The 24,097-nt window shown below is 44.0% G+C and overlaps 1 protein-coding gene and 3 pseudogenes across 3 annotated transcripts in view; 1 reads left to right on the top strand and 3 right to left on the bottom strand.

The window, feature by feature from the left end:
- The window catches only part of ABCC5 (ATP binding cassette subfamily C member 5), a 160,890-nt gene that overhangs the window by 105,352 nt on the left and 31,441 nt on the right, over window positions 1-24,097 (bottom strand). The gene's annotated exons all lie outside the window — the stretch shown is intronic.
- Window positions 1,906-8,315, top strand: LOC112819712 (5-hydroxytryptamine receptor 3C-like; annotated as a pseudogene).
- Window positions 14,770-16,222, bottom strand: LOC112828546 (actin-related protein 2/3 complex subunit 1A pseudogene; annotated as a pseudogene).
- Window positions 20,568-23,763, bottom strand: LOC112819702 (tetraspanin-17 pseudogene; annotated as a pseudogene).

Genomic DNA, 24,097 nt, shown 5'->3' with positions numbered 1-24,097 from the left:
TTGTCATTGTTATTCATTTATAGGTATGTTTTATGTATTTTCTACTATTCTTTTGTCAGTTATGTGTTGCAAAGATATTTTCCTGGTTTATGATTTGACTTTTCACATTTAGTGTCCTTTTTTTTTTAAAGATTTTATTTATTTATTTGAGAGAGAGACAGAGTGAGTGAGAGAGAACACGAGTGGGGTGAGGGACAGAGGGAGTAGTAAACTCACTGCTGAGCAGGGAGTCTGATACGGGGCTCGATCCCAGGACTCTGGGGTCATGAACTGAGCCGAAGGCAGATGCTTAACAGACTAAGCCAGCCAGGCGCCCCACATTTAGTGTCCTTTAATGAAAATAAGTTTAACATTTTTTAAATGCTGAATTTATCAATCATTCCCTTTATGTTTGTGATTTAGGGTCCTATTTTCAGAAGTCCTTCCTTATCCAAAGTTCTAAAGCCTGAAAAATGCAGAGAAACTGGATCATTCATACATTGTGAGTGGGAATATACTGCCACTCTGGAAAAGAGTATTGCGATTTCTTTAAAAACTGTACACGCAAATACCATACCATCTAGCAATTCTACTTCTGAGTATTTATTCCAGAAGACTTTTGTTCACACAAAAACCTGTAGACAAACATTTATAACAGGTATACATGTAATAGACAAAAACTATAAACAACTCTGTGAAAAAATGTATATTTGGTCTCTGCTCCCAGTTCCCGACACAGAGTTCATAAATCCCTTGGAATTTCCTAGATAATAAGAGCATCTTTTGTTCTAATGAGTTGACTCTTTGTAGGCTCCTGGATAGCTTCAGGATGGGGACTGGTCACCAGAAATACCAAGGCATGACTGGAAGCTTGGAACTCTCAGCCCCAATCCCCACCCTCTAGGGAGGGAAGAGGGGCTAGAGATTGAATTAATAATTGATCATGCCTACATAATGAAGCCTCCATAAAAAATCCTTAAACTATGCAGTTTGGAGACCTTCCAGGTTGGTGACACATCTACATGCTGGAACTCCATGGAGACAGAAGCTCCTATCCTCAGGACCCTTCCAGATCTCACCCTGTGTACCTTTTCATCTGGCTGTTCATCTGTATACTTTATTATAAACTTTTCAGCCAGTAAACAGAAGTAAATGTTTCCATGAATTATGTGAGCTGTTATAGCAAAAAATTGAATCCGAGGAGGAGGTTGTGGGGACCCCCAATTTATTGTCAGTTGGTCAGAAGTACAGGAGGCCTTGACTTGCAAATGGCACCTGAAGTGGGGGTCAGTCTTGAGGGACTGAGCCCTTAACCCAAGGAGTATGCCAGAAGGGGTAGTGTCAGAATTACTTGGTGTGAGGGAAAAGCCCACCTTTTGGTTGTGGGAGCACCTGGCTGGCTCATTCAGTTTTTCGGCTCAGGTCATGATCTCAGGGTCGTGAGTTGGAGCCCCACATCAGGCTCTGCACTCAGTGGGGAGTCTGCCTGAAAGTCTCTCTTCCTCTCCCTCTGCCCCTCCCCCCAAATAAATAAATCAATTTTTTTAAGTGTTGTGAGTAAAGTAGAGGAAATAAGTGTTTTCTCTTAAAACTCAGAAGTCCTTCAACAAAATTAAAATATTTTTTAAAACTTCAGAAGACCTTAAACAGGTGAGTAATTGAACAAACTGTGGTACATTCCTACCGTGGAATACTAGTCAGCAATAAAAAAGAATACATACTGATACACACAACAATCTGGATGGGTCTCCAGAGAATTACACTGAGTGAAAAAAAAAAGCCAGTCTCCAAAAGTTTATACTGTGTGATTTGATTTATATAACATCTTGAAATGACAAAATTATGGAAACAGAGAACAAATGAATGACTGCCAGACAGCGGGAGGTTAGGGAGGGAGGGAGGTGGTTGTAGCTATAAAAGGAAAACATGGGGATCCTGGTGTTAAAGTTCTCTATCGTGAGTATATATATCAATATCAGTATCCTGTTTGTGGTATGGTAACACAGACGAGCCCAAAAGTTTTCAATGAAGTGTGTCAGAACCATCTGGGGAGCTTTAAATACACACACACCCTTCCATAGGGGTCGGAGTACAGGTATTTTCAAAAAGCTCATCAAGTGATTTGTTTACTCACATATTCCCTCATGGCCCCAGGGCTGTAAGCCTTCAGAGACATTAGATAAGGAAGGGTTAGCAGGGGAGTTCTGTGTTAGGGGAGTGGCAAAATGAAGAATTGGACTGGGGAGGGACACCTGGGTGACTCAGATAGTTAAGCATCTGCCTTCGGCTCGGGTTATGATCCCAGGGTCCTGGGGAGTCTTCTTCTCCCTCTCCCTCTGCCTCTCCCCCTGCCTTGTTCTCCCTCACAAATGAATAAATACAATCTTAAAAAAAAAAAAAAAAAGAATTGGACTGGGGGGGAAAGGGAGAGGGAACACAAGCAGGGGGAGTGGGAGAGGGAAAGCAGGCTTCCCGCTGAGCAGGGGGCCCGATCCCAGGACACTGGGATCATGACCTGAGCCGAAGGCAGACGCTTAACCACTGAGCCACCCAGGTGCCCGAGCAGAGGAAACCTTAGGAGGATGTCCCAATAGGGCAAACAAGGGATGATGCAGATCTGTACTAGCTGTGCCGGCTGTGGGGGCAGAGGTCTTTTAGTCAGGTTTATATCATGAAAAAGAAGCTTACTCTCAATACTTTTAACTCACTATTGACAATAATCCCTAATGTCCACAAGTAGATAAAGGATACATTTCTAGGTCTGCAACAAAATAATTACATGTTCTTGCCTTGCGAAATTAGCAGGTGTCTCCACCACATCCCTTTCTGAATGATCCATGCACTTTCTCTGAGGCATAGTTAGTTCCAGAAGCACCTGATGAGACCTTTATCAATGGCTTTACCTGCCCGATCTCCCACGTCTCCCATTTTCTCCGAAAAGTACTTGGAACTCAGATTGAAACCACTCATCTAGGCAAGGCTGCTAAACAGGTGTTTTTCCCCTGATCTTGAAGGCCTAACATCCCCCTGCCTGGAGCCCGGAAGGCATACCAGCACAGGGACAAAGCAGGACACTCTGCTGTGCCCTCTCTGGCCACAGCCTCTCACCAGGAAGTGGTCACCTGTCATGAGCACTATTCAAAACCAGGAACCAAGGTGTGGTCTGAGCTCCTTTAAGCTCAAGAGTTTGGGGGCTCCTGGTGAATCCCCAGAGAAGAGTCCAGAAGAGGACGATGGAAGGGGGGTTGTCTGTGGAGGGGGGAGTCCTCCTCTACCTCACTGTCAGCTTTCTGCTTCCAGGTAAGACGGGGCAAGAACAAGGAAAGATGGGAATGCTGTTCTGGGCAAAATCCAGAAACCTTCTCATTCTCCAGAACTAGAGAACATCTAAAATAACTGGGTTAAACATTTTCTTTCTCTGTAGAATCTATGTTATGGCTTCCTTGGAAACAGACAAAAAACCCATTTCACTGATTAGTACACACAGCCCCTCTCTCATCTGCCTGCCTAGGCATCTACTGAACTGTCTGTCTTTCCATTTGCCACCTCTCCAATGCCACCCCTTTATAGTGTCCAACTTTTCCTTTCTACCAAGATACAGTAACTATGAACAGGGTGGTTTCGGTCCTGGTGACAGGAACATAGCTCTTTTCCCACCTCACTCAGGAAGATCTTGTGGAGGAGGTGATGTAGAGGGGAAAGGACATTTTCTTCCCCTGCGATGTGTTTCTTCTTGGTTTGGAGATGTACCTTATGAGTTAGCTGGTATGGGGGAGTGCCTGGACGAGGCACAAGGACTTGTTGGGCTGTAGTTACAGGAATAACCACACAGTCATCTGTGGCTGTGATGAGGGTGAGAGGAGCCGAAGGGCTTCTACATTTCATTGCTTGGCTCCACCAAGCACATGGTAGACGATCAGTGAGATCCTCTCAGAATGGTGACCATGAAGCTGGTTCCCATGGGTCTTAGAGGAAGCCACTGAGCTGGAGAAGGGCACAGAGCACAGCACATAGTGGGTAGCCAATAAATTCACATTCAGGGCAACATTAAGTCCCCACATATTTCAGGGTGCACTCAGGTTGACTTCTTTCCAAATTTTTCCTTCCAGGAAATGGGAAAACATGAAAGTGGGAAGGGGTAATTAAGAAACAAAATTTTAGGGAAATTTTGTTTAGTGACTATGAGAATAAGTCATAATAGAGCTAGAAAGAAAAGAGTATGGTCAAACAAAAGCCAAAACTTCAGGGTTGGGACTATGGAAGGACTAGGACTCCCCAGAGAGGCTGTTTGCATACGAATCTGGGGAGGCTTTATATGGGAGTAAAGCACAGTAAGAAAGGTCTGAGCCCTGGTTCAGCTCACCACATCAACTTCCCCCATTTGCCTACCAGACCAGCCCATGCTCCCCAGCCCTGGCAGGAAGGGCTTGGCCTTCAGAAATCTTGGCCCAGGAAGGAGGGGCTCACGTGCCTCACCCCGTGTCCACATTTTCTTTCTCTGCAGAGAGGCTCTCAGGCCTCAGCCCTGGTACTCCTCTCACGTAGGACACACAAAAGTCCTATTCCCAACTCATAGGGTCTCTGCTCTCTACAGGAAGGTCAAACGCTTTCACCATCAATTGCTCAGGCTTTGGCCAGCACGGGGTGGACGCTCCTGCCTTCCAGACTATATTTAACCAGAAGGACTTCCGTCCAGTCATCAACTACAGCATCCCCACTCAGGTCAACATCTCCTTCACTTTGTCTGCCATCCTGGAAGTGGTGAGTTCTGACTCCTGCACTCTTTCCATTGACTGCTAGTAGGGAACAAGGAGTCTTCCTCCTGGCAACCCAACCTTGCACTGGTCCAGTGGTGAGCAATCCATCCCCAGATGCTCTACAAGTCAGATGTCCATCCTATGGGATGGAGAGACGTGAAGGGAACACGGCAGTGACGTTTCTGCAGGGAATATTTGTTCTGAGTTCTGTCCCTATAGGCAGATAAAACATATTTCCAATGGGCCCCCGTGCTGTCTTTCCCCCTACATTTTCCATGTAACCTGCATTTTTTGGACCCACGTTTCTTTTGGGACTTGTGACTGAAAAGCTGAACAGTCCCATGGGACCATGTAGGAAACAAAGTCAAGCGCTGGACTGGGACCCAATCTCAGAGCATTAATCATCCTGAATGAGGACTTCTTTTTGTCAGGATGAACAACTTCAGCTGCTGACATCATTTCTGTGGTTAAAGTTGGTACGTAAGTCCAGCTTAGCTCTCTTCCCCATTTTTCCCCTTTTTTCTGGGCTTGTTTGTAAAAAATCACATTTGTTGAAATTGGCAGTGCCTGAGGGAGTAGATAAATCCAACCAAAATGGGCCCATGCTCATGACAAATAGCTTTCTGAGCTGCCAAACAACTTTGAAAGACACAGATGGAAAATGCAGAAAGAAGGGGGAAGTACCTTTGAAATCCCCTAAGTAAGCTCCAGGCCCAAAGTTATCCAGCACCCAACTTCCGATTTCCCTTGAGTGTGAAGTGAAAGGCCAACAAGACTTTGTTAGCTAAACAAGGGGGACATTATCACCAGGAGAGAAGAGGAATCAGAGTTTAAAAGGAAATGAGGTTTAAAAAAAAAGTGACATGCATAACAATGTGCAAAGTATGAGTTTACCTGTGTAAGTAAAAATGAATGCTGGAATATGTATTAATTTTTTTTCTAGAAAGATACCCAAGAAACTGTTAATAAGGAGACTGAGTTGGGGATATGAGCTGAGTTGGAGTGAACTGAGGAGGGAGAAGCTTGTTTTTTATGTTACACCTTTCTGGAATGGTTAAAATTTTATCATATGCCTGTAGTACATACATTTAGAGAAAAATACATACACGTGTGTGTGTGGAAGGGTATATGACATAAACTAGCTCCAGGTTTCAGCCATAACCATCCCTCTGTGCTCTGTGCTCTAGATCTGGAATAACCCATTCATCAGCTGGGATCCAGAAGAATGTGGTACCATCAGTAAACTCACTGTGACAACTGAGAACTTGTGGCTCCCAGACATCTTCATCGTGGAATCGTGGGTACCAGGGCTAGGGAAAGCTGGAGCAGAGACCCTTCTGCAAGGGGCAGGCCAGGGTGGTATGGGGGAAACCCATTCAGTGGGACCACCAAAAACTTATTTCAGAGGAGCACAATCATGGCTCATCAACTGTCTCTCATTTCTAGAAGATGTTTCTTCTAGAAATGAGAAAGTGGTAAGCAGAAAAGATGGCAGAATGGCCATAGTGAGTAATGTTGGGAAGCCCCACCTTAAGAGAGAAGCTTAAGCTGATGTGAAACCCAAAGCATCTGCCTCTCTCCCCTTCTACCACTTAGCATGGATGTGGATCAGACCCCAGAAGGCCTCTCTGCATATGTGACCAATGACGGTCACGTTGTGTATAACAAACCAATGCAGGTGACCAGCATCTGTAGCCTGGACATCTTCTACTTCCCCTTTGACCAGCAGAACTGCACACTCACCTTCAGCTCTTTCCTCTACCCAGGTGAGTTGCGGTGGGGGTTCCGGCATGGGGTAAAATGAGATCAATGAGTGGGGCAACAAAACAGCACACACAGCAAAGTTATCTTTTTAAATACCTAAAAAGGGACAGTGGAGTATTTGCTGATTGGGGGTGTGTGGGTGGTGGGGTGGGGGAGTTGAACTTAGGAGGAGACAAGCCTTCTGAGAAAGCCCAGAATTGAAAGGAGGCGACTGAGGAGCGAGGAAGCCATGTTACTGGGCAGCCAGAGAGAGGGAGCTAAAACAGTTTTCTAGCTCATCTCTCTGAGCCCTGCACAGAGCAGGTGCTAAACAGTGTGTTGAATGAATGTTTGTCTCCCCCTGCAGTGGAAAACATGTTGCTGGGCATGGAAAAGGAAGTGTGTGAGATAGTGGACACCTCACGTGACATTGTCCGCACACAAGGGGAGTGGGAGCTCCTGGGCATCAACAAGGCCACCCCAAAGATGTCTGTGGGCTCCAGTCTTTTTGACCAGATCATGTTCTATGTAAGCCCAGAGACTGTGAGATGTGTCTGTCCCCCTTATCTCCCTCATCAGATCTTTCTAAATGCCTGAGCCTCTCACTTCTTGTCCCAAAACCAGAAACCCATTGGGTGCCACAACCCTCACAGGCTTCCTGTCTCCCAAGTCCCCCAGAGCAGCCCCCCTCTCTGAACCTGCCAGCTCTGGCATAGGTTTTCTTTGGTGCATATGGCAAAGTCTTTTTAGTCATGGGAAGGCTGCTTCTCAACCAGCCCCAGAAAGAGCTCCTGTTGGGCTGAGGACACCGAGGGAGGAAGGGGCTGGAATCATTCCCCAGGCTCCCCTCAGTCCTAGCTTCACCTGGTTCTCTGCTCTCTCCTCCCCCCAGGTGGCCATCAGGCACAGGCCCAGCCTCTATGTCATAAACCTGGTGCCCAGTAGCTTTCTGATCGCCATTGACGCCCTCAGCTTCTACCTGCCGGCAGAAAGCAAGAATCGTGCCCATTCAAGATAACCCTTCTGTTGGGCTACAACGTCTTCCCGCTCATGATGAATAAACTACTTCCTGCTAGTGGCACCCCTCTCATCAGTACGCCCACCTCCTCACTGTTGGAAAGTGGCGGGGGTGGGGGGGAAGGAGGCAAGGTAGACAGGTGCACTGGCTAGACCTGCTCAGACAGCTAAGGCAGAAGGGAGAAAGCAGGTATCTCAGAAAGGGCTCTCTGTGTGACACAGAGTAAAGGGGGATTGCTGGTTCTTCTGGGCCTCTCTCATGCATGCTCCTCACCCCCAACCCAGGTGTCTATTTTGCCCTGTGTCTGTCCCTGATGGCGGTCAGCCTGCTGGAGACCATCTTCATCACCTACCTGCTGCACCTGGCCACCACCCAGCCCCCACCCATGCCTTGGTGGCTCCACCCTCTGCTCCTCTACTGGGCCAGCCCAAGGAAATGCTGCCCCACTGCGCTCTGGAAGGAGAATGTGGGCCCAGGCCTCATGCCCACTCACCTACCTGGTAAGGAAAATCTGCACTGCCTATACTGTCTACACTGGGCCCAGCCTCCCCAGTCCCCCACTTCCCCAATCCTGTCTCCTTCCTACTTCATGGCTGAGTCTCTGTCTTCCCTACAGGACCCAGGAGCCAGGACAATTGGTAGGGAAGGAGCTGAGACCCAGAGAGGCAGAGCTGAATGGGGCTTCAGGATTGACAAGCACCCAGCTAGCTGACCTGTGGGTGCAGTTCAGCCACAGGATGGACACCTTCCTCTTCCACCTCTACCTGTTTTTCTTGGCCTCCTCCATTATCACGGTCATCGTCCTCTGGAACACCTAGGAGCTGAATTCTAATGGTGCAAGAGCAAGCCAGTGTTCAGGTTTCTCCAGCTTCAACTGACCATCCCAGACCCCGTTCCTCTGCTCCAATTTGCATACATAGTTCCAGATATGCCACGATCCCTGCTCCAGGGCTTACATAGAACCTCTGCAGACTCTCTCAGAAATAGGACTATATTTCTAAAACATAATGAATTCAGAATTTACACATTTATATTAGAAATATAACTTTTACTGGAAAAGGAAGACTTTATAATAAATGACTGCAAGTATTTACAAAAAAAAAACTAACTCACTGGTGTAGAGGAAAGGGATTAAACCTCTTTTTACATATAGGCTAACATATTTATTTATTCTTTTAATAAATACTTATTGAGCACCTACCACGTGCTAGGCACTGTTCTGAGTGCTGAGGGTACAGCAGTGAGCCAAGCTGACAAAAATCTCTACCCTCATGGAGGGTGGGTGGAGACTGACTGACAATAAAGAAGATAATAAGTGAAACATAGAGCATGTGCTAAGCGCCAAGGGGAAAAGCAAATTAGGGAAGGAAGAATGTGAGGTGGGGGAGGAGGAGACTGCAAGTTTAGGTGGGTGGCCAGGGAGGGCTTCATGATAATTTGCTGCCCGGCAGGCTCCTATGCATTACTCTAGAAAAGCATCAGGAGCATAGATGGTGCTATAAACAGATGTCCCCTCACAAATGGAGACTTGAGAATGAATCAAACACAGCTCTGTCCTCAAAAAGCTTGTGGCCCAGCTGGACAAATAAAATATATATGTTAAATAATTGCAATTAAGTGTAGAATCTGTTTTTAAAGTTTTGGTGAGTGCCACTGAAAAGAAACTGCTGTGAAGTTCAGAGAAGAAAGGAGTCTTCTAGTGGGAGCAGAACTGTGGTGCTCAATCCTGTCTGCACATTAGAATCATCTGAAGAGACTTTTATTTTTTTATTTATTTTTTTAAGATTTATTTATTTATTTGAGAGAGCGAACGCACACATGAGTGGGGAGAGGGGCAGAGGGAGAGACTCCTCAAGCAGACTCCCAACTGAGCATGGAGCCCTACACGGGGCTCTACATGGGGCTCCACACAGGGCTCGATCTCACGACCCATGAGATCATGACCTGAGCCGAAACCAAGAGTCGGATGCTCAACCGAACCGACTGAGCCACCCAGGCACCCCTGAAGAACCTTTTAAATAATCCTAGCCCCCAGGCCTTCTCCCAGACCAATTAAATTAGAACTTTGGTGTGGACCCTGGATTTGGTATATTTGAAAGCTCCCCACGAGATTCTAATGTGCACTCAGAATTGAAACAACGGAGGTAGCAGAGGAGGTAGTGTGAACTTGGACTCTGAAAGGTGACTAATGCATGAACAGATGGAGGGCTTGCTGGGACTTGACTAATCACAGTGCACCTCTGGGGTTACATTAGTACATTAGTACATTAGTACATTAGTACATTAGAATCACTGCAGGTTGGGCCTCAGGGGGCCAGGGGTTTGTGCAGCGGTAGTTGAACGGCAGGATCCAGGCAGAATGACAACACACTCGTTCTCCTGGTACTCAGATGGCTCAAGTGTCCAGAACAAACTCATAAAATCATCTACCAGAAATAGCCCCACAATAGAATGCAAAATAGCATAGGCACTTTGGAAAACAATTTGGCAGCTCCTCAAAGTGTTGAACATAGAGTAACCCTATAACCCAGCAATTCCACTCCTAGATACATGCCCCAGAGAAATGAAAACATATGTCCACACAAAAACTTGTGTGCGAATGTTCATAGCAACATTATTCAAAATGGCTAAAGCAACCCAAATGTCTATTAACTGATGAACAGATAAATAACATTTTTTATATCCACGCAATGAAATATTATTACTTGCCTATAAAAAAAAATGAAGCACTCATACATGCTACAACATGGATGAACCTTGAAAACATTATGCTAAGTAAGAGAAAAGCCAGACACAAAAGACCACATATTATATAATCTCACTTGAATGAAATGTCCAGAATATGCTAATCTATAGGAACAGGAAGTAGATTAGTGGTAGCCTAGCACTTGGCGGGGAAAAGGGCAGGTGAATGAGGAATGACACTAAGGGGTATAGGATTTCTTTGGGAGATGATAAAAATGTCCTAAAATTAGACTGGTGATGATTGCATAACTCTGTAAATATACTAAAAACCATGGAACTATATACTTTAAATATGTGAATTTTGTGGTATGTAAATTATATTTCCGTAAAGTTGCTAAACAATAACAAAAAATACATACCCCACCACACAATTCTCTGAGCCTACCACTTCCTTCCTGCTTATTCTCTCATTCCCCTGCTCCCTGCTGCCATCTCCCTGACTCTCTGACTCCTGACTCCATATACTCAGTTTTCATCAATGTCTGTCCCTGGCCCTCCTCCACCATCATATGACTCACCAGGAGCCCACGGACTGCAGCTCCCCACTCACCTGTCAGCTCTGCACACTTCCTTGATTTGGAAATCACCCACGACTTCAGGTCAGACACAGTTTCTACCATCCCTAACTATATGAAACATTCACCAGTCAGACCAACTCAGAGATCCTCGATAGAAGATGGGAATTCAGATATTATGTACATGGGGCATGCCATCAGGCTCAAAGGAGAACTTCTGCTTCTATGGACCATCAAGTCATCTGGTCCCCAGAACAGCACCATGGAATGAATGAAATGAGTGAAGCATTCATTTACTCATGTATCCAATCTTTACTAACTGCTTATTTATGTGGTAGACATTTTATCTAAGAGCTGGGGATAAACAAGTAAGACAGATAGGAGGCGGCTGATCTTCTCAAGTAACAAACTGCTGATTTCATATACTGATAATTACTCCAAAGAAAATAAAACAGGGTAATAGGACAGAGAGTGACACACAGATTAACAGGATGTTCTAGGAAGGCCTCTCTGAGAAAGTGACACTTGTGCCAGCCAAGAAACAGATAATCATATAATGATGAGATATGTCCTGGGATTCATACTGATGTATTCATACGAGGAGGCTGGGATGAAACATGATAGACAAGCACTACAATTATAGAAGCAGATCTGGATAGCCAGGATCTTAGATGAACAAGGTGAGAAATTGGAAACAAGTCCCATATTGATTATTTTGATGCTATTGTGTAATGTTTAAGGATTGTGAGGGTAAACATTTATAATCCATTCAAAGGGTTTAAAACAGAAACTTTCAAATGGCTTTGATCATAAAAACTATTTTACTCACCTATGTATACGGCCTTACTCGAAAAAGAACTGGTGGTAATATAGAATTAAAAAGGAACAAAATTAAAAGTTGCAGAAAAGTTATTGCTAGAATTGCTCACTACATACTTACTATATACCATATGAGAGACTGTGAGTTTACCCATTTAATTATAAAACAATGCCCTATAAACTTTAAAATAGGTAATACTTTTACAACACTTGTCTTGATATTATAAATTATTTAGCTTCTATTCTCTGAAAGAATATCACCAATGCACTGTCACAAGCAGATTTTGAGGGAATTTGTATATGTCCACTTTAACAATAAGATAGACACCTGAAACACAAAGTGAAATTACTTTTGATGCAAATGCATCACAACACCCTGAAGGGGAGAATCAAACAATCCATGTGATTTTAAATAGACGATGATGATGAAACAAAGCTAGCAGTTTATTAAAGAGCATGAATAGCAATTCGACCACCTCAGACCAATGCTGCTGATGCTCTGATAAGAAAAAGCCCCGGAAATTGAAAGAATCCCAACAAGCCCCATGTCTGCTTGCAGGTAGGATCTTTGTGACTGTCTCACAGGCTGCAGGATCATAGTAGAATGCCAAATTGGATTCTGGAGGACACTGAGTAATGTGCAAATTTTAGTTTACAAATGCCTCATTTTTAGCAATCCTGAATTAACAGGTCCTTAGTGATGTGTAAAGCTGAAAGGAAGACCTGAAGTGTTTGTGTTTGTCAGTCCTTTGGGAGATCCATACCGCCCTCTAGTGGGGACCCTACTCAGACCCTTCTGAGATTGGTTACCTTAGGATTTGGCAAAAGAGCATACTACGGATACTACATTATCCATATTTTCCTGACTAAATTTTGGACACATTGTCAGATAATTTGTAAATGTGAACAGGCTTATAAAAACCTACAAATAAAATTATATTCGTAGACTTAGTGAATTGCCTTTATTAAAAAACAGTTACATGAGGGGTGCCTGGGTGGCTCATTCGGTTAGGTGTCTGACTCTTGATCTCAACTTAGGTCTTGATCTCAGGGTCGTGAGTTCAAGCCCCACACTGGGCCCCACACGGGGCTCCATACTGGGCGTGGGGCCTACTTTAAAAAAAAAACAAAGTTACATGAAAAGAAATATGAAAGTTGCAAAAACCAACCAACCAACCAAAGAACACATATCAACATGCACCTGTGGTTTTCATCATTGACCTACTGTTGAAGTTGACAAGTTCATGAACTATTATCCCATCTGTCCTTGTTGAGCAAGAACTCTGATGTCTGAGTATTAATAGGTCTGAAGTAAAATAGAGATGTGGTGGCTTCTATAGTTTTCATGAAAGATTGTTAGTTTAGGCCTTTCTTTGGTTTGGACATAGAAAAGTTATTTTTTTTAAAGATTTTATTTATTTATTTATTTATTTGAGAGAGAGAGAGAGCACAAGCAGGAGGGTGGGGAGAGGGAGAAGCAGGCTTTTCACTGAGCAAGAAGCCCAACACGAGGCTTGATCCCAGGACCCTGGGACCATGATCTGAGCTGAAGACAGACACTTAACCAACTGAGCCACCCAGGCATCCCCCGAGTACTTTCTATATGCCAAGTCTATCACATCCATTATGTCATTTTATCCTCACAACTCTACGAGGTAGGTGTTAACATTATTCCCAGTTTGCAGATAAGGACAGGGTTCAGGTAGAAGGAAGTTAAGATCCTTCCCCAGGATCACACAGCAAGTAAATGATAGAACCATTTTGAACCCAATTATGTCTAACTCTTACTCTTATGTTTTAATATTGCCAAGGAATGCAGAAATAATAATTCTTGAATAATTCTTGAATAAACTAAGCTCTAGACTCTGAATCCAGAATGATCTCCACCAAAGGATTCATCCCACCTCACTCTATCTGATAACGCTTAACCTCTGGATGTCAGTCTTCACTGTAGCCACCAACAGCCTTTGGACTTTCTACAGCTCTCATGATCCCCTGGCCTCTCACTGGGACCCTTAGAAACTGACTTGTTCACACACACACACACACACACACACACACACACACACAAATGAACGCATGTTTAACTGGTGGAATCTGAATAAGCTATATGGATCATACTGTTTATTTTTTTTTAAGATTTTATTTGACAGAGAGAGAGACAGCTAGAGAGAGAAACAGCTAGAGAGGGAACCCAAGCAGGGGAAGTGGGAGAGGGAGAAGCAGGCTTCCCTCGGAGCAGGGAGCCCGATGTGGGGCTCAATCCCAGGACTCTGGGATCATGACCTGAGCTGAAGGCAGACGCTTAACGACTGAGCCACCCAGGTGCCCCTGGATCGTACTGTTTAAAGACAGTTTTTAGAAAGAGGCAAAATCATGACTCTCATACAAATATAAAAAGGAATACATATTGGGGCACCCAGGTGGCTCAGTCGTTAAGCATCTGGCTTCGGCTCAGGTCATGATCCCAGTGCCCTGGGATCAAGCCCCACATTGGGCTCCCTGCTCAGCGGGAAGCCTGCTTCTCCCTCTCCCACTCCCCCTGCTTATGTTCCCTCTCTCACTATCTCTCTCTCTGTCAAATAAATAAATAAAATCTTAAAAAAAAAGGAATACATATTGAAGAATTGATTGAACTCATACATTATGAGAGAACCAGACAAATGCTATAACTGGTTCAAAGGAAAAGTCAAGAAGCACAGATTTATATAGAGTGAAGATACTGAATTGCAAATAGAGGTTATAAGTCCACTGGAACTCTACAGGACATGGCAGAGTTTGCATATTGACAATGTTGAATTTTACCTGAGCCCTGTGTTCCCAGAAAACACCAACAGTTAAGAAATCTCCCCAATACTTTGCTTTCTGAGATCCCACCACCCTTTTGTGTTCTGGAAATGGCTGATAGAAAAGAACCACCTTTCCCTGAATGACTTAGATAAGACTCACTCACTGTCCATTCTTTCTCATGACTCCTGTAGGCCTTACAGGTGCCTCCCTTGTTTACTTGTGACAAGACCAAACAAACATTTCCCCTTTTGCCTGAACCCACCAGCAGGGCAAGACACAGATCCTCCAAATTCCAGTTTTTTGTCACATGAATGATTAACCGAAATTAGAGCTGTTTATCCCTTAAAACAAACCAGAGACAGAGCTAAACATTTCCTATTTAACTGACTGAGACTTCTTTTTTTTTTTACACATTCAGTATTTTTATTTGTTTAGCAGACAATGGACATGTCTCCCACCCTTTCCTTTAAGTTAGTGTGACAATTTTCCATAATATACTACTTAAAGAGAAGCTTTGGTCAAGAATGGAATGAAATAGCAAAAACAAAAAACAGAAAAACCCAAATCACGGCTGCTTTTAAAAAACCAACACTGTCACCAGTTATATTCAAACAAAAACACACAAACGATATTTGTGCAAAACCTGTCTTCAGTGTCTCCTTGCGGCTGGCTCTCCTCACCACCATGCACACGGCGGGGCTGCGTCAGTGCATTTGTCAGTCTGTCAGTCTGTCCATTTGTCATGCTGGATCTGGGAGGCTCACTCAGCTTCACATTATCCGGAGGCCCTGGATGGAAGACTCTAAGGTCTTGAAATCCCAAACTGTCATGGCTCCATCGATGCCAGTAGTGCAAAATTTGCGACAATCTTGCTTGTCCACCTCATAAATAGACACCTGAGTGATGCTATTCTGGCGCAGCGTCTCCAAGGCTGTGTTGCGGTCCTCAGTCGTGGCCCTCTTGTCCATGTTGCGGAAGCGCTCCATGGCAGACATGTTGCGCTGGATGCTCTGTTTGGGAATGTCTAGTTTGGAGACGAAGGTCAAGCAGCCACGGTCATTGTAGTTGAAGAGCATTGGGCAACAGTCATGGCCCGCAGCTACAACGCTATTCTCTGAGACAAACGACACACTCAGAAGGGGCAGGAACTCTGTTTTCAGAGTTGAGACCTGCACACTTTTTGAGGCATCAGCAACGGATACAGTGCTGTCGTGGCTGACCCAGGCCAGGCGGCTCCCACTGGCAGAGAAGCTGACCCCATGTACCCAGCCACCAGTGCCGCTGCCACCAAACTCTGACATCAGCTGACCAAAAGGCATCTTGCTGCCCCAGGGCGCACTGGCTGGCTTTTCATCCACTTCTTTAATGTAGGCAGAAACACTCTGCATTTGAAATCACATGATCCTGCTGCCAGCAAAACATTGTTGGGATGCCAATCCAAGCTGAGGACCGTGGATCGAATTGGCTTTTTAATGTGCTTGCTTACCCACCAGTCATTTTCAGACTCAAAGTAACAAACAGAAATGAGTCGCGCTCCACTTCCCACAGCAAATTTGTTCTCTAGCAAGGACCACTTGACAAAAGTCGCTGCACGATTAATTCTCAGGATCACCAGGGCTGGCTTCCAGACACCATCTTTCTGACTCCAGACATAGGCATTGCGGTCTGCCCCACAAGTGACGATGAGGTCACTCTTGGGAGCCAGTCGATACCTGTAATGTGTCCGTTGTGCTCCTTGAGTTCATGAGCTTTCCCCCACTGGCTCCCGTTCTTCTTATAGATGTGGACTTCATGATTATTGGGGCTAAGAGCAATCTGGGTACAATCCCTGTTCCAGGCATGACAGGTGATTGGCTCTAGTTAAAACTGATGCAGGGACATTATTCTTAGTGTTTTCAAAGGATAGAAAGCTGGGATCGGGACAGTGCGGATCGGCTCAGAGCGGAGAATTCGCGGACTCTGGTCAGTCGACGCAAACAGGCTCTGGCGGACACAGGTGGAGGACCGAGGCCCAGAGGGAGCGGCTGACCTGACTGAGACTTCTGATTGTGAAATTCTCCCAACTGTAAATCATTCCACCTATAACTTGTCCACTTCACCCTATTAAAAGTCTAAGGCAATACTACCCTGCCGAGATACTGATCTATAGATCTGGGTGATCTCCCTACTGTAGCAGCCTAAATAAAATCAATCTTTCTTCTTTTTTAAGATTTTATTTATTTATTTGACAGAGAGAGAGACAGCAAGAGCAAGAACACAAGCAGGGGGAGTGGGAGAGGGAGAAGCAGGCTTCCTGCTGAGCAGGGAACCTGATGCGGGGCTCAATCCCAGGACCCTGGGATCATGACCTGAGCTGAAGGCAGATGCGTAACGACTGAGCCACTCAGGTGCCCCCTAAATAAAATCAATCTTCTTAATTGTTTGGTTTTTGTCATTGGCAATATTCATCAGTTAACTGCAATTTTAAAAAGTTGATAAATAGCCCAGAGACAATGAACAGGGCTCTTATCAGAGAGCTGGGAACTGTTATCCTAGACAATGCATAATTTCTCATTGAAGTACACATTTTTTTCTATAATATCTCTTTTGATCAAAAATAATCTCAAAGGAAGATTATTCTTTTTTTATTTTTTTATTTTTTATTTTTTAAATTAACATATAATGTATTATTTGTTTCAGGGGACAAAGGAAGATTATTCTTGATTGCAGATAAGGCTGGTCTCTAACTTCACTATTTACACTGGTGCAACAAGAGTGATAATTTGCCACTTAGGCCTCCTTAAACTTGCTTTGTTGAAAGGCTTCCCCAAAAAATCTCAAATTTGACTTTTAAAAGCCTCTGAGGTTAGATAGTCACACCAAGAACTCAACACCTGAATTCAGCTGTGGTAGCCATTCGGTGAATTTGTCTCTTCTTGAAGTTCTCCAAATACCCTAAGATTCCCGGGTCTGACAAGAAAGTGACCTTACCCACCAGAAGCTGAGAACTTTGTAAGCCAGATACCAACCAATTTTCCTGGAAGGGTTTGTAAGCATTGGTTCCATAAAGTCAACCTAGGTCCTTAGATGTGTCTGATTAAAGGAGTATCATTCCCAAATATAACACTCCAGGCAAGGCCTTGGTTGCACACCCAGTGTTCCCAATTATGTCCTGGTAAAAAGGAGGACAGATTCTTACTGAATCTATGCCAATAATTATACTGTCATGAAAATATGATAATTATATTGTCATGAAATTAAGAATATTTGATAAAAGTTTCCAAATTTTAGAGGGCTCCAGGCAAAGAGAATGAGCTATCATTCACAAATGTTTCGTTTTGGTGTACAAAAGCAGAGTCTGAAAAAAAGCAGAGTTATAATTGTTAAATTGTTATGAGTTATAGCTAGCTTAAGAGGAAAGAAAAAGGGCTTCCTTAAATATCCAGAAAATAGAACATTATGAAAATATCAATAATAGTTTAAGCAAAAACAGTAATCATCCCTCATCAATTCATCAGTCCTATGTAATTAATTCTTGTTTCAGTGGATCTTGGGCTAGCAGTCTTATGAACCTATTGCCTTCTCTAGAGTTCCAGAAATCCTGGCTCAGTCCACTAGTATGGTCTCAAATTAAGTGATGCCATAAGAAACCTGTACCCCAAAGTATCTGGCATAGTCCTTTTCCACAGAATTCTGAAACATTCCTTGGTTGAAGATGAAGTACTCTGGCTTATAGTTGATTGAAAATCTTTCAGGGAAGCATCAAATAAAAAACTATCTGTATATGACAAAAAAATTTTTTTTAGAGTGGGAGAGAGAGAGAGAGAATCTTAAGCAGGCTTCATGCCCAGAACAGGGCCTGCCTCAGGGCTTGATCTCACAACCTTGAGATCATGACCTAAGCTGAAATCAAGAGTCAGACGCTAACCAACTGAACCACCCAGGTGCCCCAAATCTACCATCTTAGCCATTTTTTTAACAACAATGGGCTCAAACGCTTGACCATGAGATCAAGAGTTGGACACTTACCTGACTTAGCCAGGCAGGCGCCCCTGTATATGACAAAAAATTTTAAATGGTTGTAGTTAGCCTACTAGCTTATTACTAACAATTTTAAAAAATGGAAGAGCAGATAAGAAATCATTACAAGAATTATGCAAAATGATAAGGAAATTTGGTTTTTTCTATGGCATGCAAACCAAGATAATAAAGTCAATCTAAGGGCACCTGGGTGACTCAGTTGGTTAAGTGTCTGTCTTTGGCTCAGGTCATGATCCCAGAGTCCTGGGATCGAGCCTTGCATTGGGCTCCCTGCTCAGCAGGGTGTCTGCTTCTCCCTCTCCCTCTGCTGTTCCCTACTCCACCCCACCCCACCCCACTTGTGTGATCTCTCTAAAAATAAATAAATAAAATCTTTTTAAAAAAATAAAATAAAGTCAATCTAAGAAAAGCTTTAGACAAAGTAATTATAAATACGATTAACTCTATTTTCAAAGAAGACAGTGAACATTATATCTAATTTATAAAAATGGATGAACACCCTTTTTACAAAGAAAAAATATTGAAGGGAATCTGTGTGGCTCAGTCAGTTAAGTGTCTTCCTTCAGCCCGGGTCATGATCTTGGAGTCCTGGGATCGAGCCCTAAGTCGGGCTCCCTGCTCAGCCGGCAGCCTGTTTCTCCCTCTACCTGCCACTCCCACTGCTTGTGCTCTCTCTCTCTCTGTGTCAAACAAACAGAATCTTTAAAGAAAAAGGAAAAAATATTGAGACATAACATATAATAATCCTGACTTTATATATCATGAATATACCAAGATTTTTGTAAGAATACACCAAGAACATATCAAGAATGCCAAGTAAAGAGATTCAATAAATCTTGAGTAAGTCCTAAACATCTGTATATTAATTAAACTACATAGATCAGTGATATGGATCCCCAGTTGGAGCCCAGAAGATGCTAGATTCAAATTTAACAAGTAAAAATGTGACCATGCTAATATTAAAAAGAAATAATAACTGATTATGACCAAAGGCTCCAACCACATAACCAAGAGATCTGCCGCCCTCTCCTGGAGGCCAATACCCCATGATTCAGTTCTGGCTTAAAGGAAAGAGGACACATGCAGAACGTCTAGACTTACTTATGCTTTTTCTTCCTTTCTTCCTCTTAAAAAAAAAAATGAGGTAAATTCACATAAAAATTACAAAAATTGTACAAAGACCTCCTGTGTACATGTCACTGGGATTCCTCAATTGTGGATATTTCTAAATCATTGAGAAACAGTTGCAGAATTCATGACCCATTAACCCTGAATATTTCAGTACATATTTCCTAAAAATGAGGACGCTCTCCCATACAATCACAGTACAACCATCAACATCAGAAAATTAACATCAATCCAAGATTCCCATCTAATTTACAAGCGCTATTCAAATTTTTCCTTTGGTCCCAATAATGTCTTTTATAGATGCAGGATTAAGCCCAGAAATACACTGCATTTAGCTTCAGTCTCCTTCAATCTGGAACAGTTTCTCAATCTCCTTGTCTTTCATGATCTTGACATTTGTGAAGAGTACTGCCAGTTATTTTTTGAGGATTGTCCCTCAATTTGTATTTGTCTAATATTTACTTATAATTTATGCATTTTTTGCAGGAATACCCCAGAAGCGATACTGGGTTCTTCTCAGCACATCAAGGAAGTGCACAACGTCAATTTGTCCCTTTACTGATGATACAACTATTAACGAGTAGTTAAATGAATTTGTTGATTAGTAGTTAATTAAATTAGTAGTTACTTAGAGGTTATAATAAGCAGGTATGTCATGCTTATTAATTAATAATTAATAAGAGTTTTGCAGAAAGATGCTTTGAGACCATGTAATTATCCCGTTCCTCAACATAATGATTCTCGTATGAATTACATATTCAGGGATCTTTACAAAATCATCCTTTTCTAATTCCATCAATTCTTCTACACTTATTCATTGGCACTCTAATGTAAAGTAGAGCTTTCCCTTTTATTTTATTCATTTATATCAGAACACATTCATGGGTCATTATGTTTTTCAAAGAGTTAAATCCACTATTATCAATATTTATTTTGATGCTCAATTGTTTGGACTTACCTTAGACCAACAAAGAAGAAAGCAGTAGTTGATGATATGGCAGTGCCAGGAATGTGGGGAAAATGACCATTTCATTTGTCAAGGCCCTTCTGCCAAAGACCACCAGAAACATACATGTAGTTAAACAAGTCAGCTTTACTACTCATTGCAACAAGGCAGAACAAAAATCACAGGTAACCATGGAATATCTCAGTGAGAGATAATTACAAAGAACCTGTTATAGGATTTGGTCTTCCCTTGGGTGGTTTGGAGAGAGTATAAAGAAGCAAGGCTCTGTCCAAAATTGAATACTGTCAGAAATCAAGGGAATGACTGCATAAGGAGTAATAGTCATTCATTTAGCAAGAGAGGGGATATTTGGTATTTTGTGGTTTTATATAGTTATCTTATATGTGAGTAAACAAAATTATGAAGCAGCCTTGTTTTATCCATTCTATCATGGTCTCAGGGTAATCATGTCTGAGGCTGGTATTCTGTAAGATTGTTTAAAATGAACAAATGGCCTGTGAGTGTTAGATCACTTTTGGACATCAGAGGCCGCTTCTTTTTTTTTTTTTTTTTTTTTGCACAATATTGTGAGCTGCATTTATTGTAGCATTTGTAGCATGTAGAGACCACCCACAGCCTGTGTCTTTCAGAGACCAGAGGACACCGCCCAGCCTGCACCTGGGAGCCACGATGCTAGGCGCCTGCCCCACACCCTGCCCACCTGCAGCAGCTCCCAGCATTCCTGAACGATGGAGTCCCCCGGGCCCCCATGGGGGACTGTCCCAGAGGGATCTACCGTGGCAGGGGGGCCACAGCTGGCCCCCACACCTTTTGTTCGACTAGCAGGGTTTAAGATGTTTTTTCATTAGTTGCCAACAACTTAAAAATCAGAATACTTCACATAAAAATCTAGCTTTTTGGCTTCTCCAGATTTCTTGCATTAGACCTACCTGCATTCCCGCTTTACAGCAATTAGCTACAACTGAAGGACAGCCACCAATTTCAGGTGGGAATCTGTGCTTTGCCACAATCCCCACCACATCTTATTGCCACTCAAGGCCAGTTGCAATTAGCGACTCAGACTCAATCATGCAAAATGTCACAAAGAAATGTCTCTCTCTATCCCATCTCCAGGACTAGCGGGAAAAATTCGAGTCTCACTGCAAAGGCCTCACAACTCAAAGGCCTACTTTATTTTTATAACCCACCTGGCCCTGAGGGCATCTAAGTTAGCGATCTGTGCCCTAGCCCAAACCTCTCCTTTCATCCACAAATGCTCACTCCACACATACCCCTTTGTGCAGATCTCAGAACAGTAGCCAGACTTCCCAAATCTGAGCCAGTTTGCTCCTTTAGAAGTTTGTAAATTCCCTGAAACCCAAAGAACCAGTAAGCAGGGTGGACACACCAGGCACAGGGCTGTACCTGGGTGGGGTTGCCCTAGGAAAGCCAGATCCAGGTAAAGCTGTGCTGGCGCGCCCTCTAGTGGCCAGGAAGCAACTCTCCAGGCCACCGGGAAGCCACCGGGAAGCCACCAGGAAGACTGAACTAGATTCCAAGTGAGCCTAGAAGCCAACCATCAGTGGCCCCCAAACCTGGTTCCCCCTATCCCCACCGGTGCCAAGCTCAGGCTTCCAGCTTCCTCCTGCCCAAAACCTTCCTGATCTCCATCCCACGCACGGTGGCACCCATCTTAGCCCCCAGGAGGACCAGACCCTTCCCAGGCTGTGGCCTCTTCCGGGCAGGCTCCAGCCTCCCCATTCTTCACTCTCCCAGGCTTCGATCCAGGTTTGGCCCATAGCAGCCTGGCAGCATTTGCAGGGGAAAACCTTGCAGAGTTGGAGGAGGCCAGTTCCCAGCCTACAGGGTCAGGCAGGCAAGCCACTTAAGTGAGCAGAACAGGCCAGGCGGGTCCCTCAGAGAACGGGAAGCGCACATTCCAGGAGCGAATGCCACCGAAGAGCCTCTGTGGCCAGACAGCCATTCTTCACAAGATGCTGGGGATCTGGACTTTTATGTGAAATATACCAAGTTTTAAAGGTTGGCTCAATGTATACACAATCCAGGCCAAGAAAACAAGTTGGCAGGGTGGGTCCAGGCCGGGGCCCCAGGCAGACAGCACAGCTGAGGCCCTGCAGCCGACAGAACCTCTGAGATGGTGGGCATAAGCCAGTGGTTTTCAAGGTTTTGTTTATTTGAGTAGTTTGTAGCCATCTTCATGTTTGATCCAGTTGGCCTTCACTGCCTTGATGTCACTCACAAGGTTCTGGGCCAGGCAGACACCAAAGATCTGGAGGAGAGTGATGCCCACAAAGACCCCAGCCACAACGATCAGGTTGTCCTGCAACCACTTCTCAGACTGGCCCACACAGCCTTTGGTGTGGATGGAGCCCTGCTGCTCCAGCTCCAGTTTGAGCAGGACATCATAGCCACACTGGGTATTGAGGACATCTTCCGCAGGGTCACTGACGCAGCAGGAGAAGGGCACCCTGCAGCGCTCCTGGCTCAGGTTTAAGTCAGTGCAGTTGAAATAGATATTGAGGTTCCAGTCATTAGGCCCTCAGGCTCCGCAGCAAGACCAATATTCCTGAGCAAAGTCAATGAGGTTCTGGAGGTCAACATCGTCCCGATAGGCCTTGACATTGTTGTTGATGAAGAAATTGAGCTGGTCTCGAATCCAGTCCTTGAATACGAAGGCCAGGATCCCTGTTGCTAGCTCCAGGAAGAAGATGAGGCTGAGGAACACTGAGAAAAACTTGAGCAGGAAGGTGTTCTCCCAGAGGTCCCCAATGCAGCTGGCAAAGCCCAGCAACCGACATGACGCCTCCAACCACTACAAACAGCCACACTAGGTCGAGGCCTCCCAGATCTGTCAGCGCCGAGATATTGGAGAGAACGCCCTTCTCACCCCAGGCCCAGAGGCCAATGGCTAGGAACAGGGCTCCCAGCACCCCAGAGGCTGCTTCTTATTTCTTTCTCACAAAGTGAAAGCGGGAGTGTGTGAGTGTGCAATGACACACCTCAGCATTTTAGCAGATTAGCTCAGCTTTCTATGGCCATATGCATCACTGACTTTATAATTTCTCAAAGTGGCAAAAATGAACATGCCTATACTGCCTTTTTATAGTATATAAAGTAAGAAGCAAGGGAGCGTGAAATGGGTGAAGGGGGTCAAAAGGCAAAAACTTCCAGTTATAAAATAAATAAGTCATGGGATGTAACGTACAGCACGGTCACTATAGTTAGTAATGCCATACTGCGAATGTGACAGTTGCTCAGAGAATAGATCTTAAAAGTTCTCATCACAAGAAAAAAATTTTATAACTATGTATGTTAACATGTTAACTAGACTTATGGTGGTAATCATTTTGCAATATATCAAATATCAAATCATTATTTTGTACACCTGAAACTAATACAATGTCATATGTCAATTACACCTCAATAAAAACAAAGAAAACCAAACATATGGCCTACCCTAACAAACCAGGGGAGGAACTTACAAAGGGGTTTCAAGAGCCGACTTAGTGGTAGTACTGCCCAAACGAAGAAAATACAGCTTTATGGTTAAGATCACATTCTCCAGGGTCAGACTACCAGGGTTCACCTTCCAACTCTGCTTCTTACTGACTATGTG

This window comes from Callorhinus ursinus, unplaced genomic scaffold (genome assembly GCF_003265705.2).
Source record: "Callorhinus ursinus isolate GAN/ISIS: 27379988/994484 unplaced genomic scaffold, GSC_fseal_2.0 scaffold1, whole genome shotgun sequence".
NCBI classification, from domain to species: domain Eukaryota; kingdom Metazoa; phylum Chordata; class Mammalia; order Carnivora; family Otariidae; genus Callorhinus; species Callorhinus ursinus.
This window is presented reverse-complemented; position numbering and strand designations above follow the sequence as displayed.